This window comes from Ctenopharyngodon idella, chromosome 13, assembly GCF_019924925.1.
Source record: "Ctenopharyngodon idella isolate HZGC_01 chromosome 13, HZGC01, whole genome shotgun sequence".
NCBI classification, from domain to species: domain Eukaryota; kingdom Metazoa; phylum Chordata; class Actinopteri; order Cypriniformes; family Xenocyprididae; genus Ctenopharyngodon; species Ctenopharyngodon idella.
Window position 1 is genome coordinate 28,103,694 of NC_067232.1, and position 14,081 is coordinate 28,117,774.

Here is a 14,081-nt window from a genome sequence, read left to right on the forward strand (position 1 = left end):
GACTACATTATGTTAGGGCCAGTAGTAAAGTAAAACCAGTAAAATGCCGGCAGGCGCTGTCCGAGCGTCCTGTAGCGTGAGTCATCATAATCTGTTAGCAGGTTGATTTCACAGGAGCCGCCATGTTTCAACACTTTGACATTTCGCTTCTCCTTTTAAAAAAATAGTGCAATCGTAAACTATGTTGTGCTGAGAAAGCAATGCATAAATATAATGCAACACTTGAATATAGTGTGAAGGATTAAAAAAGCTGTATGAACTTGTAACGCTGTAATTTTAACTGTTTATATAAATATTATGTTGATTCCGGTAACATGGTAATGTGGTCACATTCTTCTAAAAATTAAAAACCTGAAGCTAAAAGCCTAAAAACTGTCTTATAATGACAGCTTATTTTACGTAACAATATAACAATATATATGTGTGTGTATGTGTATATACAGTACCGGTCAGATGTTTTCTGGATTAGATGTTTTTTAAAAAAAGTCTCTTCTGCTCACCAAGACTTCATTTATTTGATCCAAAATACAGCAAAAACTGTCAAAATACAGCAAAAACAGTAATATTGTGAAATATTATTACAATTTAAAAGAACTTTGAATTTACATTAAAATGTAATTTATCATTACTCCAGTCTTCAGTGTCACATGATCCTTCAGAAATCATTTTAATATGATGATTTGCTGCTCAAGAAACATTTATTATTATTATCAGTGTTGAAAACAGTTGTGTACAATTTTTTTTTTCAGGATTATTTGAGTTCAAAAGAACAGCATTTATCTAAAATAGAAAGCTTTTGTAACATTATACACTACCGTTTAAAAGTTTGGGGTCAGTAATATTTATTAATTTTTTTTTTTTGGAAAGAAATTAATACTTTTAATCAGCAAGGATACATTAAACTGATCAAGAATGACAGTATAGACATTTATAATGTTGCAAAAGCTTTATATTTCAGATAAATGCTGTTCTTTCTATTTATCAAATAATCCTGAAAAAAACTGTTTTCAACATTGATAATAATCATAAATGTTTCTTGAGCAGCAAATCATCATATTAGAATGATTTCTGAAGGATCATGTGACACTGAAGACTGGAGTAATGATGAGCTTTGATCACAGGAATAAATTACATTTTAAAATATGTTCAAATAGAAAACAGTTATTTTAAATTGTAATAATATTTCACAATATTACTGTTTTTGCTGTATTTTGGATCAAATAAATGAAGCCTTGGTGAGCAGACGAGACTTCTTTTAACAAAAAACATAAAATCTTACCGTATAAAAACTTTTGACCTGTACTGTATATGTATATGTATGTATATATTTGTTTGTTTTTATATATATATACAGGGTTACAGATTTCTACAGGCACATTTTGACCATGAAATAAAACACAGTACAAGACAAAACACAAAATGGCTGCCTATTCATTGTGAGACCTTTCTGTAACATGTGTCCAGAACTCTTCCCTCTAACACCATTTACTCGATTAAGCATAGATTCATAAAATGCAATTTCCACCACTGCGCTGACCCACTCTTTCAATTCTGGGGCTTTCACTGTCTTCCAGTGTCTCAAAATAATCCTACTTGCTGTTGTAATACATACCATAATAACAGAAAATACCTGCTTTGAAACATTAGGCATTTGAGACTTGTCCCCTAATAGACACAGTTTAGGGGTTAAAGATATTATATATTTATATTTTTTTATAAATATGGGTAGAGCATGACACCAACAATGTCATGATTTTGAAAAACAAATACCCTGACATGGCCATTTAATCACATAAAGGCACAGGCAAAATAAAAAAAAGGCAAAAACAAATACACAGTCTGTTTTTATGTAATTCACAAGAAAGACTTGATTTTTATTTTTAAAAATCCCCAACAAGTAAATACGGGTAAAGCTTGTTGCTCTCAACACCAACGTCACAGCTTCGGGAACTGGTAACATAAAAATTGCACTGGATGTTACGATCACTGATCCAGTGATACTGTACTGATACAGTTGAAGTGACAGTGCAGCTGTTCCAGTCTGGTGCAAATCTGAGATTGCTGTTCACGACCCGTCGGTTCTTAGGAAAACAATGGACGGAGGCTGCACCTTTAGACTCATTGCAACCAGTCTGGAACAAAACAGAAACTGAACATCACGCACTATTTTTCCAAACCAGCATCAGGAACCCTTCCCTTACTCGACTGCCTGCATCGCATGTCTCCCTATCGTCACGACCCAACCGTTCACCTGCAACACGGGCTTCCTCCTACAGGCCTTTGCATCTCAACACAATCTCTGAGGCTGTGGAAGGATGACGAGGCACAACAAAAGTACAGCAAAATGTCATCTAGTGCAATCAGATATGAGCACTAACAATGATTAGACAGTGAAATCAAGTTTAAAATGAAGAAACAGAATCGAGATGGCGATCCATGAAGAATAATAATTTATTATAAAGACCAGCTTAACCAATATATTTTCTATATTCACAAGCCAATATATATATATATATATATGTCACTGATTCTTGAGATAAGGGACAAAACATGTCCTACACACAAAAGCCCTTTTTATGTTAAAAATAAATAAATTAATCAAAATAAAACTACTTAAAAAGTTACATCTAAACGAAATCTGGATAATCAGGACATTCATTGCTTTTATTTTTAAACAATTTTGTTAGTATTATTTAAATACATGCTCTATACTTGGAAAATACTTGTAATTTAGCCTGTCCTCAGCATGAGGTCACAATGTAAAATTGCAACAAATTCAAAAATATTTATGTAAATTGAAAGACAGAGATTTGTAATATATGAAACAATACAAAAAGTAAGTCTTGAAATATATTTTCCATAAAAAATGCCTATCAAAGTTGTGTCTTCACTTTGCATCAACTCCGTCAGGATTTTTTATAATTCTGAATAAATCAGGCAATGTTGTGGTCATCTTTAACTCTGAGGAGCACTTACTATTTCCTGCTCATTGTGGATCTCACAGTAGGACACATAGTCCTGGAAGTTTTATATTTTTTTATACTGTATACAAACAATGTTGAAGTCTCTGCGGTCACAGCTTTAACATGTCAACTCCGTCATCCCGGTGTAATAGTTTCTGTAAATAGTTGTGGGATAAATCTTGCCATTTTTGATATGTTTATTAAGGCAGATACAACTGAGACAGAAAACAGAATTGCTCCACTGTACAACACGTGGTTAAGGTGGGAAAATATTCAGTTTTGTCAACTCCGTCAGACGTCAACTCCGTCAGGTTTTATGTCTGATGGTTGACAAGTGCTCTCATGAAGTGTATATAATATGTTTTTTGCATATGGGGAATTCTTCTAATGTTGTTTCATGATTCTGTTTACATATACTGTATATTTGGCCCCAGCTGGACCTTTGCTAGTGCATTTTTTCTTTTTCTTTTTTTTTTTTTTAGAAAATGGCCGATGGTTTCTCTAGATAAGACCCTTATTCCTCGTCTGGGATCATGTAGAGCTCTTTGAAGCTGCACTGAAACTGACATTTGGACCTTCAAAACCTTGATTTCTTGTCGACTGAAGAAAGAAAGACATAAACATCTTGGATGACATGGAGGAGAGTAAATTGTCAGGAAATTTTCATTCTGAACTGAACTAATACTTTAATAGAAATGATATATAACAAAAATAAATCTATTATAAGATGTAATGTATGACTACAAGTCAAAAGTTTTATATTATAGATCATTGAAAGCACACCATCTTGTACCTTAAGACTTTTTTTTCCAGATTTTCATATATTTTTGGCTGCAAGGCATGTTTATGATTCATTTTTGAGCTGGTTGTTTTGATTCATGGTTTAAAACGTGAATTTTTTGATAAATCAATGATTGAGAAAAATACTATTGGAAGTGGTCACTGTTGTGCTCTATTGATCATAGTGTAAATTATAACAGTCAATGTTGATTTAATGTAAATCAATTTTGTAAACATTTTCCATCATTCTTTGTAGTTGCAGAAGAATGATAAAAACACATAAAATACAGCATGAATCACATTTTGTTGAACTGGGACTAACATGCTTTGTCCAAATACGCAACTCCATATTTTTTCAAACAAAATCACTTTGCACGCATCACATCATAATTACGTCTTCTGAGCTCTTAAGTAGGAACTTCCCAGGAGGACCTGAAGGCAGCATAAACAGTGTGCGCTGACCTCAAGTGCTGCGGCCCACGTCTGACGCCAGTCCGCCGGACGACAGTCGCTCCTCGGCGTGACCGACACAGATTAGAGTTTTAGAATATATAGTTGATCTTGTTTGCTTTTTGGAACCCACGTTATTTGACCAACATGTTCAGTTTTTAGGAACACAATACTTGAACCTCATATTACAAGTATTCTATATGCGTCACGTCAGCACATATGTCGCCTGACTCAGTATGTGTCAACTCCGTCAGAATGTGTCAACTCCGTCAGTATTTGTAAACTCCGTCAGTATGTTTCAACTCCGTCAGTATTTGTCAACACTGTCAGTATTTGTCAACTCCATCAGTATGTCAACTCCGTCAGTATGTGTCAGCTCCGTCAGTATGTTTCAACTCCGTCAGTATTTGTAAACTCCGTCAGTATGTGTCAGCTCCGTCAGTATGTTTCAACTCCGTCAGTAAGTTTCAACTCCGTCAGTATTTGTAAACTCCGTCAGTATGTGTCAGCTCCGTCAGTATGTTTCAACTCCGTCAGTATTTGTCAACACCGTCAGTATTTGTCAACTCCATCAGTATGTGTCAGCTCCGTCAGTATGTTTCAACTCCGTCAGTATGTGTCAGCTCCGTCAGTATGTTTCAACTCCGTCAGTATGTGTCAACTCCGTCAGTATTTGTAAACTCTGTAAGTATGTGTCAGCTCCGTCAGTATGTGTCAGCTCCGTCAGTATGTTTCAACTCCGTCAGTATGTTTCAACTCCGTCAGTATTTGTAAACTCTGTCAGTATGTGTCAGCTCCGTCAGTATGTTTCAACTCCGTCAGTATGTTTCAACTCCGTCAGTATTTGTAAACTCCGTCAGTATGTGTCAACTCCATCAGTATTTGTCAACACCGTCAGTATTTGTCAACACAGTCAGTATTTGTCAACACAGTCGGTATGTGTCAGCTCCGTCAGTATGTTTCAACTCCGTCAGTATTTGTAAACTCCGTCAGTATGTTTCAACTCCGTCAGTATGTTTCAACTCCGTCAGTATTTGTAAACTCCGTCAGTATGTTTCAGCTCCGTCAGTATGTGTCAACACCGTCAGTATTTGTCAACACCGTCAGTATGTGTCAACTCCGTCAGTATTTGTCAACTCCGTCAGTATGTGTCAACTCCGTCAGTATTTGTAAACTCCGTCAGTCTATATAATGTGATTTAATATGTTTTTTGCATATGGGGAATTCTTCTAATGTTGTTTCATGATTCTATTTACATATACTGTATTTTTGGCCCCAGCTGGACCTTTGTCAACACCGTCAGTACTTGTCAACTCCGTCAGGATTCCGTCAGTATTTATCAACACCGTCAGTATGTGTTGTATGTGAATTTAGAAACTGGATTGTTCATAATAACCCTAACCCAAGGAAAAAATTAGAGATTTTTTTTTTCACTTAGCTCCTTTACTGAACACCATTATTACATAATTGAAGACTTTACACTGTTATTGGATGGATCAAATTAAAATAATAAAATATGCTTTTATGCGTCTGACGGAGTTGACACAAATTAAATTCCAAAGTTAATAAATGTACATTTTCAGAAAAACCCGTTCCGTTTTATATATATATATATATATATTCCTTTTTACAACTTAATTTCACCATAAACAAAAGCTAAATTAGCTATAAGTAGAATTTCTAAAAGTAGAAAAATATGCATCATATCTTCTGTAATGTACATGTTTTTTTTTTCAGCTAGTTGCAAAGGGAACTTTTTTATTTTAGTTTAGTTTAACTTGATGTACTGAAATAAACTAAAACTGAAATAAACATTAAAAACGATATAGACATATATACTACTAAAGTGACAAAAACATACAACATATTTACTAAAACTGTATCTAATATTCAATTGAACTTAATCAAAATATTAACAACTACTACAGCTTCTCAATGATAATAACACTGCTGTCAAGCGAAATTGTTTCTCTTATTTTTATTTTTTTTCTATGAGGAGGATTATTTGCTTGTAGACAAACTGAACAAAACAGGTTTAACACTGACTTTTGATTAGACCAACATAAAAATGCATTTTTTTTTTTTCCAGCCAATCAGATTTCTTTGATAGTGAAAGCAGCAGAGTTTAGACTTTTTGTTTGACACAAATGTTGTTCTAGGACCAACAAAAAGATGTTGATCCAAGAACACGTCCTGCTTGGAAGAAGTCTCGCTGTGATCGCTGTTGTATGTAAACGGCTGACTCATGATGAGGAGAAGAAACTTAACCTAAAATAAAAACGAGTCAATCATTATGAAATTAAGTGCAGAATGTGGTTTAAATGTGAATCATTTTGTCTTGGGAGAATTCCAAGGAAAAACGAAGCGTTAAAATCTTGGCACAGTTTGAGATATCTCTCCTGAAACAGTGAGAGGCTGAACCAATTGCTTTCATTTTAATCATTTGAGATATTAACAGATATTTTGCTTTCATGTGCCTTGAAATTTGATTTGATTGAGATCTCTTCTGAAACCAAAAGAGACATGTGAGATGGGACTTTTTTTGCATGAGAAAAAAAGGGCAAAAGACAGAAAAAATGTCATTTCACTTTCTATTTAATGCTTAGGAGAAACACTTGAGACGTTAAGAGATCTCATTTGTGATGTTTCTGTCCTGTCAGACCCAGCTGGTGATGTTTTGTCTGAAGTTAATCATGAGAAATGTCTGATTTTTCATTGAGACTTTGATGTCTTGGCAAATCTGAGCACAGTTGGAGACATTGAGATCTCTCCGGAAACACACAGAAGACGTTTTCTTGGGAAAGAAGCAGAACTGGATGTTCTTGGTTTAATCTCATTGCTATCCAGGTGAAACAATTGAGATGTTAGCGATTCTCTGGGTTAAAAATGAGACTTATCTCTTCAGTGTTGACCGTTTGATTGAGATAATGTCAGAAAAAGTGTCCATTTGCCTTGGAGAAACACTTAGAGATCTCATTAGTAATACTGCTTTCACATGGCCTGAAATTTGACTCATCTTGAACGTCTCTTCATATTGGCGTCGACTTTTTGATTGAGATCTCTTTTGAAACTAGAGGAGATGTGAGATTACAGACAAAAGAGGAAAAAGTGTCCTATTTAAAGTCTTTATTCAACACTTGAGACATTAAAGAGCTCCTGTTTGTGATTTTTTTTCTGTCCTGTATCGCAGCAGGGTGATGTTGTGGTAAAATTTAAACGTGCTCGATATCAATGGAGTGTGAATCATTTCAGCTTTCATCTTCAATTTAATGAGAAATGTTATGAGTACATTTAGATATTCTGACTTTTCATTGAGACTTTGATGAAAGCGTTGGCAAATCTGAGCACATTTTGAGACATCTTCTCTATCGTTGACTAAAACTAAAACTGTTTGGTGTACGTTGTCAGCTTGATTTAAGTTTTAATAGCATTTTATTTTAAAGGATTAGATTCACTTCAGAATTAAAATTTCCTGATAATTTATTCAGCCCAAGGGTCTTTTCTAGAGAAACGATCAGTCATTTTCTATTAAAAAAAAAAGGAAGTTGGAGGAGAAAATGAGAAGGAGTTTTTCCTACGTCATGCGTGACCTTTCTAACATGATTACGTAATGCGTGGCGCAACGCAGAGCAGTGCAAGACGAGCATTAGTGGTTAAAAAGTATATAAACTTAATTATTTTTTTAGAAAATGTCCGATGGTTTCTCTAGATGAGACTCTTATTCCTCGTCTGGGATCATGTAGAGCTCTTTGAAGCTGCACTGAAACTGACATTTGGACCTTCAACCCGTTGAACCCCAGTGAAGTCCACTATATGGAGAAAAATCCTGGAATGTTTCCCTCAAAAACCTTCATTTCTTTTCGACTGAAGAAAGAAAGACATCTTGAATGATATGGGGGTGAGTAAATCATCAGGAAACTTTAATTCTGAAGTGAACTAATCCTTTAACTTACTTAAACCAACAGTGTAGAGGAGACATGTGAGATTACTGGGCCTTTTTTCCTCACAAAAGGGGCAAAATTAGCTCTCCATTTATGCCTAGGAGAAACACAAGAGATCCATTTGTGATTGTTCTGTCGTGTGACGCAGCAGGATAATGTTTTGGCCAAAGTTAAACATGCTCAATATGACGAGTGTGCCAAAGGCGACAGGTTTTATCCGCGTTGGGTCTAATCTCAGCAAAGCAGCACCTGATTCCACGGCTTTGTTTACACAGCTCTGGACAAAGAACGGCGGGCTGGGAGAGTTACGGTGAAGCGACATGTCAGGGCGTGTCCCTCGTCTGCGCAACACCAAGGAGCCTTTGGCCCGCGGCACAATCAGGGCCCAGACAAGAAACTCCTCTCTCTGTCACTGGGTTTGTGTCATAACTACATGAGAATAAACAAACGGCAGACTGCTGTCTCATGATAATGACCACAAGTCCGACTAATAAAAGCCCAGAAGTGCACAGGGGTAATTGGGGGTGATTATAACCTTATGTGTGAATGCTGATATCAGTTAGTCAGGTACTGTACAGTCCGATGTACAAACGGTTTCATTAAGCAGAAACGCAAACAAACTCCCTCATGCAAGCATGAAACACAAACAGAGTTTTGCACCAGCAGGGAGCGTGTAAATACCCCTCCATGACTTAACGTTTTCATTATGACAATGCTTTCAAACGGCTTTCCTTTATGTAAACTGGAACATTGCCATTAGAAGGATGAAGCAGATCTGTGACAAAGAATACAAATCAATACTAAAACTATAGATTTAGCTCATTAAATGTTTTCTTTTTCATCAAATGAGCTGAAAAATAAAATAAATATACTAAAATGTATTTGAAATACATTTATTTCATGCTAAGTATACTACTAATATGTTTCCATATTTATGTACATAATAAAAATGCCCTGCAATTTGGGTCATTGACGAATAAGGTTTTTAAAAGTTTAAAAAAACATAATTTAGATATAATTAATTAAAAAGTTTTATTAAGTGTTAACAATGAGATTATGTGGTTTTTATAATCAATTAACACTGATTTTGTCTTTTTTTTTTTTTTTACAAGATTTGTCACCAAAAAAGTCATTCGGTTTAACCAAAATTTCGGTTTTACCGAATGACGATATTTTCAATCAATGCTAACAGGCTGATATCTAGCTAGCTAACAAAAGGACAGTCAAACATTTTATATTTAGTACAAGTTTTTAAAATATTACAACATTTTCCATGTTTTATAGCGGTTGTACCGAATGACCTGATGTTTCGGGACATGCGTATGAGTATATATACATGCGTATGAAAACATGAATTTTTCAGATAGTTAAGAGAGAGTTAGTTACTTTGCTTCATGACCATGTGATCCTTCACAGGCGTCTGAATGATGTCACATCCTGTCACATGATATTGATCCAAAATGGTCCCTTTATATTGGTTACTCCGAATGACATCAATGAAATTCATTTTTCCGGACATTCTTTCTCATAACAAAGCAACGACTTCTACACATAATTTTAATACCATTTTGCACTATGTTGATATATGATGTTATAAAATCATGCCAGAATAAAAAAAATATATACATTTATTACATTTAAGATATTTTAATCACAAATGGACGGTTAAACCGAATGACCTTTTGACATCTTTAAAATGCCTTTATATGTAGCAAAATATAATTAAAACCTTTTGGATTCAATAAAAGAGATCTAGTTGTACTACCTTACATACTTTGGATGTCATATCTTTGTTTTTTTATTATTATTATTATTATTAATGCCTTTGGGGGGAAAAAAGACCCGTCACGTCATTGACCCAATTGTACTTTTGGTATACTAAACCGGTATACTTAAAGTCTGCTAAATTGGAACAATTAACTTTGCACTTTAATTGTGCGGAAGTGCTGAAGTATATACTTAAGTATATTTGGAACTATTGCAAGTATACTTTAGATACACTTTAAATATCTTGCATTTAAGGACTAATATTATTCAAAGTTCATACAATCCTTATCAATATAAGACTTTAAAACACATTTTAGGCTTAATATTAAGAAATGTGCATTGTGTACAAGTAGTACTCCGAATAAAGTTTAATTATAATTTTTATATCTCAAGCGATATGTCAGTAAATATGTTAATATATTTGAACTATACTTAGTATGAAATAAATATATTACCCAAAACTACTGTTCAAATGTTTGGAGTCCTTTAAGAAATTAATACTTTTATTCAGCAAGGATGGATTAAATTGATCAAAAGTGACAGTAAAGACGTTTATAATGTTACAAAAGATTTCTATTTCAAATAAATGCTGTATAAGAAATGTTTCTTGAGCAGCAAATCATGATATTAGAATGATTTCTGAAGGATCATGTGACACTGAAGACTGGAGTAATGATGCTGACAATTCAGCTTTGATCACAGGAATAAATTACACTTTACTATATATTCACATAGAAAACAGGGTTATTTACATTGTAAAAATATTTCACAATTTTTACTGTATTTTTGATCAAATAAAAGCAGCCTTGGTGAGCAGAAGAGACTTCTTTAAAAAAAAAAATTGAACCCCAAAGTTTTGAACGGTATATGGACCTAGAATTAAATATTATACTGTTAAATCTCACATGTTAATAAACAAAAGAACTTTTTGATCCCATACTTTAAATATCTGTGGCATTTTTATTTCTGCATCCAGCCCTGGTTAATTTCTGCCCCTGAAGGCAGTAAGGTGGTTAAACACGGGGCATTTGATGGTGTGACAGCTGTAGGCGCCGACGCTTGACTTACAGCCCCAGTCGAGCAGGATGCTATCCGGACGGCCGTGAGTCACCGCAGCCTTTGTGAAGTGACTCCCGGTGGCCTGTAAACAGATATTCATCATATCTGTATCACACATGCTCTGGCTCCAACACGTCTGTCAAGCTCTTTTATGCCTCTCGTCTTCTCAGCGTTCTCGGCTTCGGCTGACCTTGACTTCTCGCCTCTCGCTAGATAAGATAACGGTTATGGCACTGGATTGTGTTTGTCTTATGTTTACATGATGGCGCTAAAATGTGCATAAGGAACAAGTTTCGGCAAAAAGATTTACAGTAGCATGTGAAAAAGAAAAACTGGGAAGAGTTAGTAGGCAACAACGTGTAATGAGACAACTTCCTGTATTTTTTCGCTGACTCACAACAGAGGGTGTGGTCAGGAAAACACGAGTGAGCAGAAATCAGGAGCTTATGATCCGTCTGCTTTCTGTTTCAGTTCATGAGATATATTATATATATATATATAATGTATATGTGTGCGTGTATATGTGTATATATATACACACACACACACACACATATATACATACATATATGTGTGTGTCAAATTGTTATGCTTAATTTGAAAAATGCAATAATATTAATTCGCATCTGGCATTTACTCTTTAGTGTAACTGATCAGTTTTAATTATTTTATTATAATTTGTATATATATTTTATTTATTATATCTATTTTTTTTATTTTTTTTTATATATATTTTTTCACTGTTATTTTGAATTTTACTTACTGTTGTAAGTAAACCAACAAAAAAAAATTGATAAAAAATAATAATTTGTTACATATATATGAATTTCATTAGTCTAAAAATATTGAAATGTTTTGTTTATTGATCTAAATATCTTTTTTGACATTTAAACATAAAAATATGTATGTGAAAGATTAAAAAACAAAATATAATGTGATACTGAGTTTTTTTTTAAGGGCCACATACGACAAAAACAGAAATTCATTAACTTCAATATGCCATTAATTTTCACTCAAATCGTTATGCTGATATTATAATTTGTAATGAAAAAGTATTTAATTTGAAAATACACAAAAATATTGAAATGTTTCTTTAGTGATCAAACGTTCTTCTCTAGATACTCAGTGGCATGTCTATGCAAAAATGTTTATGCAAAAGATATTAAAACAAAATACAACCTTTTGGTGATACTGACAGTATTTTCAGGGGGTTTTTATCAGTATTTTCCCGTACAGGTCTAATTTTGCCCGCTGTGAGAGATGTTTCACCCATACCTCTAAAATAGAGCTAGTTCCTGATTTTATTTCAAGTTTCATTGTGTTGCAAATTACTGTCCGGTGACTTCAGATAATACACCTGTTATAGAAAAGTGCAACTTCGTATTAGTTAAATAAGGCACTATATATCCAATGCGCTGCTTTAAATAAAAATAAAACATTAAAGGTATGATTTTCCTCTCATTTAAAATTGCTAGAAAATGTAAATGTCAAATCAACCTCCAAAGGTCATTAGTCTTTAACAGAATCTTCAGACACATCTGACCTTTAGGATCTGCAGCTGCGCACTTTCACCTTCTCCATGCAAAATCTGTTCTGCACCTGGTGCTGGAGATATTAAGAACAATTTCAACAAAACAAAGTATCAGATCGATCTGCCCACAGTTGCTGAAGCACGAGCAGGCCTGCCTACAGGATGTTTTTGTCTTGAGGGTAAGCAAGCATGATTACAAGTTTTACCCATTTCCTCGTTTGATTTAAGTAATTACTCCCTCAATTAAACTAATAAACCTCCACTGCTTGTGTTCAAGCCAAGTCACATTTATTTATATAGAGCTTTATATACTATATACATTTAATTCTGTTCAGTTTTCAGTTCAACTGTAAAGTTCATCAAATATGAAGTGAATTTAATTCAGCTATAAGCTGCTCTACACTAAAACATGCTGGGTTAAAAACAACCCAAGTTGGGTTGAAAATGGACAAACACAGCGATTAGGTTGTTTTAACCCAACATACTGGGTAGTTTTATTTAACTCAACTATTGTTTAAAAATTACTGTATTGATCACCTAAAATGAACCCAAAATATGTTGAAATGAACATTTATTAAATTGCTTATTAATAAATGTTCACCTTTTGATTATTATTGTTTCCTCTAGTAATTAAGTGTCTGATTTTTAATTTCAACATATTTTGGGTTCATTTTAAGTCCGTCATATAGTCATTTTTAATCAATAGTTGAGTTAAATAAAACTGCTGTTGGTCAAACGTTTAACCCAACCAGCTGGGTCGAAACAACCCAATCGCTGTTTAATTACAGATAACTAAAAACAAAAACGTTTAACATTTTAATAAAAACTTTAACCGAAATGAAATATTAAAAAAAAACGTAAACTTATTTTATTTCAGCTAGTGGCTCATTTTGATTTAGTTTACTTTGATGCACTAAAATAACTAATAAACATAAATAAAATATATAGACATTAAAAAAAAAAAAATAGTAAAAATGACAGAATCACACAACAAAATGAGACTTGGGTTAAAAACAACCCAAGTTGGGTTAAAAATGGACTAAACTCAGCGATTGGGTTGTTTTGACCCAGCGGTTGGGTTAAATGTTTGCTCAACCTGCTGGGTAGTTTTATTTAACTCAACTATTGTTTAAAAATGACTATATGTCTGACTTAAAATGAACCCAAAATAGGTTGGAAATTAAAAATCAGACACATAATTACTAGAGGCAACAATAATAATCAAAACGTGAACATTTATTAATAAGCAATTTAATAAATGTTTATTGTTTAATTATTATTCATGAAACTTAGGGCGAATTCAGGTTGATTGGGACACTTTTTCTAAATCATCTCAATGCCAAAAAGTGTAACAATCACCCTGAATTCACCTTATTAATAAATGTTCATTTATTAAACATATTAATAAATGTTAATTTCCAACATACTTTGGGTTCATTTTAAGCCAGACATATAGTCATTTTTAAACAATAGTTGAGTTAAATAAAACTACCCAGCAGGTTGATCAAACATTTAACCCAATCACTGGGTTTAGTCCATTTTCAACCCAACTTGGGTTGTTTTTAACCCAGCATGTTTTAGAGTGTACAA

At 33.7% G+C, this 14,081-nt stretch overlaps 1 long non-coding RNA gene across 2 annotated transcripts in view; it reads left to right on the top strand.

Moving 5' to 3' along the window:
• The first annotated feature begins 1,216 nt into the window (after positions 1-1,216).
• The window catches only part of LOC127524827 (uncharacterized), a 270,726-nt gene continuing 257,861 nt past the window's right edge, over positions 1,217-14,081 (top strand). Inside the window, exon 1 of one of the 2 annotated variants that reach the window (XR_007933176.1) lies at positions 1,217-12,670. This is a non-coding gene — a long non-coding RNA (uncharacterized LOC127524827). The remainder of the gene's footprint in view (positions 12,671-14,081) is intronic. The other variant, XR_007933177.1, reaches the window with a different exon arrangement.